Genomic DNA, 4,410 nt, shown 5'->3' with positions numbered 1-4,410 from the left:
AAGTAAATGAGACGCATCTTTGCCTCCACTGATTCTCTTGCAAAGTGTTGAGTAAAATTATTTCGTTGCAAACCTCCTTTGGGTCTTTTTATTATCACTACGACACACATAGTCCCCAGTTGGTAACATTGATTTCAAGGCCCTCCTAGATGAGAGACTGGCATTCCACTTAATGTCTATGTTCCATGCTGGCATGGATTGGAGAGTTATTAATGTAGAAATATGGTATCGTAGCTACTAACAGTTGAGGGTTGCGTAGTCTAGACGGCGTTTTTAGATTTCATTATTCTCTTTAACCCGGGCAAAGCCGGGTATTTCTACTAGTAACAATATAATTGAAACAATCGACAGTAACCACACGGAACGTAACAACAATCTTTTAAGAACCATCAATCCAACACGCTAAATCGAACTGTAAACTTTGAACTCCAGCTTTGAACTATCACCACACGAACTTTGGAACGAACTACCTCACTTACTCAGAGCGTACTATTTAAATGAATAATGGGTAATGGGTGTATAAGCCATACTTCAGGAGTTCTCCTTAGCATTTTTCATCGATCTTATATATATATATATATATATATATATATATATGACAGGCATCTTTCAATTTCTACTACGAAATCCACCTAGAAGTTGGTCGGGCCGGGCTATACTTGTCTATGGTACAACGCTGTGGAACTGAACCAAGAATCATATTGGTGGAAAGTAAACTTTTTACTACACACACACACACACACACACACACACACACACACACACACACACACACACACACACACACACACACACACACACACACACACACACCGATAAGCTTATTATAATCGATTGTGTCTAATAAATAAATAAATAAATAAATAGGGTAAATAAATAAATGAATAGATAAATAAGTACCTTCTTACAGTTTTATCTTTGTACTTGTATTCATTTCTTTATCAGATATTGTAGACTGAGAATTTAACCGGATAACGATACAGGTATGCATTTGACTGAAACTAATTTCAGACGCATAAAAATAGGACAAAAATTTAAAGTGGAGTACTAGAAATTCTGAACATATATTTATAGTAACTTTATATATCAGAAAAAGTGAATTATTTCCAATACTCTAATCGGATGGTAAAGTTATCATAGACCAACGTTATAAAACTCAGTACTTTCTTGATCATAAAATGAATACACCTACAAAACGGAGCTGTTTTATAATTTGCTTACTGGTGGTAGCTGTCTGTTTTGTCTATTTTAATATTTCAAGGATTTATACGCTAAATGTCCGTGTAAGTAAGACTTTGTAAATAACCATTTTGCCATCGTATTTATGCGCTTTTCTTTTTCACTAAACTTACAGTAAAGTGTAACGAATTCTTTATTACACACACACGCATGCACACACATCTCTCTCTCTCTCTCTCTCTCTCTCTCTCTCTCTCTCTCTCTCTCTCTCTCTCTTTATCTATCTATCTATCTATCTATCTATCTATCTATCTATCTATCTATCTATGTGTGTTTACACACACACAGAGTCTCTCACACATATGATAGCGGATTGGGTCTAAAAATATTGATTACCGGAAGTCAAAGGTGGCCTACATGTAATTACAATGCTCTCCTTTACTTTTTATAACGAAAAAATAAAGTTTACAAAGATTATATAAATGGAAACAAAAAAGAACGCGAAGTGTACATTTTTCATACATTACAGTTTACATGTGTTGCTGATATTACTGGCTGTACACAATAATACGAAATGGAAATACCGAATACTATTCTTGAGTTTTTAAATAGATACATTGGTGACTGTATAATACATTATTATTTTGGGAGTATACTGTCATTTAGATTTTTCTTAACCGAACTGGAAATAAAATTCAATGAATATATAAATCAATTTCAACATCTTTTTTATGAGGACTTTTTATTGTCACAAAAAAACTATACTTTGTTATGAAAATCAGGTCACTTTAGTCAATCCCATATCTTCATACATATGCATTGTTTGTTTGATGTTTACGAGAGGGTGTCGATAGAGAGACACCTCGTTACAAAGAAAGATGGTAAGATACGACCAAAGAGTGAAGGGATACCAGCAGAATTGGTTATTCAGAATAGATCAGAAGAGATTTTACAAAGAAATAAGTGGAAAGTGTACAGATGAAAAGATGATACCAGATAACATTGAAAGTCAAAGGTTTGGGAGTGACATCTGGGGCAAAGACAAGGAGCACAAGAAGGAAGTTGAATGGTTGCAAGAACTGAAACAAACAGTATTCTGTCCAAAACAGACAGAACTAGTCATTTCAGTTAAGGAAGTGAAGGAAATCAGCAAAACAATGAGCAACTGGAAGGCCCCGGGACCAGTTGGAGTTCAAGGCTACTGGATCAAAAGATTTGGTGAATGTCATACACGAATAGCTGCACAAATCAACATATTATAAAATACCGACCAAGTAGCACCAGAGTGGTTGACAATGGGTTGGACAGTGCTGTACTTGAAAAATATCGAGAAAGGCAATACGGTAGACAATTACAGGCCGATATTCTGCATGCCACTTATGTGGAAATTATTGACTGGATTAGTCGCAGAGTCAATGTACGGACATCTGGAAAAAGATAGAGTCCTGCCACATGAGCAGAAGGGTTGCAAGCGTAAGTGCAGAAGTACCAAGGACCAACTCCCGGCAGTACTTAGAGACTGCAAGAGGAGGAAAACTAACTTAGCCATGTCACAGATCGATTATCGTAAGAACTACGATATGATCCCACATTCTTGGATTATGCAATGTATGAACCTATTTGGTGTTGAATCGAATGTTGAGTGATTGCTTGAAAAAAGTATGGCGACGTGGAAGACGGAAGTGACAGCATATGGAAGAAGTTTAGGGACAATAGAAAGCAGAAGAGGCATCTTCCAAGGAGACGGCCTGTCTCCACTGATCTTTGTACTGTGCATGACACCACTAACACTGATTCTGAGGAAAGCAAATGCTGATGTGTATTCAACAGCCGCCAATAAAATGTCAACCACTTGTTATTCATAGATGACCTCAAAACTTATGGTAAACATGAATCCCAAACAGTTCTCTCGTTGATATGTTGTATACTTTCAGTGCTGATATCAGAATGGATTTCGGACTGAAAAAGTGTGATGTGTTGGTCTTGAAGAGAGGCAAAATCAAATGTATGGACGGGCTAGCGATACCGCCAAGAGAGGTTATGAAGCAGATAGAAAAGATGGGTTATAAGTACTCGGGGATATTGGAAATGAATAAAGAGCAGGAGTGCCAATATTGTGTCTACCTAGAAAGGAAGGTGGAAGAGGGTTAATATCAGTGGAAGACAGCGTGGAGTTAGCTAGAGTAGATATAGACCCCTATGTAGGTAATAGTGAAGAAAGTTTATTAGAAGCTGCTAGAGTCACAACAAGACATATGGGAACCAAACCACCAAACGAACTTAAAAATCAGAAAAAAAGAACTGAAATCATCTGACTGGCAGGAGAAGTCGTTGCATAGTAGATTCCTAAAGATAGTTTCAGCAAATAGTAGCAGTGAAACATGGCTATGACTGCAGAAGGGAAAGCTGAATAGGGACAGAAAGATTGTTAGTAGCTGCACAAGATCAAGCATTAAGGACTAATTGGATAAAAGCCAAAATAAACAAAAAACCAAGTAGATTCCTGATGTAGATTATTCAAAGCAAAAGTGGAGAGTGTAAACCATATAGTAAGTAAATGTTGCATGCTGGTGCAGAAAGAATACAAGAAAAGACATGCCAATGTAGGTAGAGCAATCCACTGCGAGCTTTGTAGAAAGCGAGGATTTGAACTTACTGATAAGAATTATGAAAATGAACCTAGTAAAGTGCTACAAAGTAAGAAGTAAAAGATGTTGAGGGACTTTAATATTTAAACTGAAAGAGTAATAGAAGCTAGAAAGCCTGATTTGGTAGTAGTAGATAAAGAAAATAGAAAGTGCCAGATTTACAGTCCCAAATGATGAAAGATTTATTATGAGAAGAATAGAAAAAATATCAAAGTACCAGGAACTAGCTATTGAATTACAGAAACTATGGAAAGTGCGGGTAAAATTTATCCCAGTAGTTATAGGTGCATCGGGAACTATCCCTAAATATCTGAAGAAATGGTTAGAGGAAGTAGGCATAAAACCCAGTTTAGTACAGCTGCAGAAAAGCAATTTGTTGTAGCTCGATGTTAGGATTCTTTTCTTTTCCAACAGTCTAATCTGCTGAGTGTATATGAATAATAATAATAATAATAATAATAATAATAATAATAATAATAATAATAATAATAATAATAATAATAATAATGAGAGACACCGGGGAAGTTTAACGGAGACACCGGGGAAGTTTAACGAGAAGACACCGGGGAAGTTTAACATGTGA

The sequence above is a fragment of the Octopus bimaculoides genome, unplaced genomic scaffold (assembly GCF_001194135.2).
Source record: "Octopus bimaculoides isolate UCB-OBI-ISO-001 unplaced genomic scaffold, ASM119413v2 Scaffold_75580, whole genome shotgun sequence".
NCBI classification, from domain to species: Eukaryota; Metazoa; Mollusca; class Cephalopoda; order Octopoda; family Octopodidae; genus Octopus; species Octopus bimaculoides.
The sequence above is the reverse complement of the archived record's forward strand: the minus strand, read 5'-3'. Positions refer to the sequence as shown.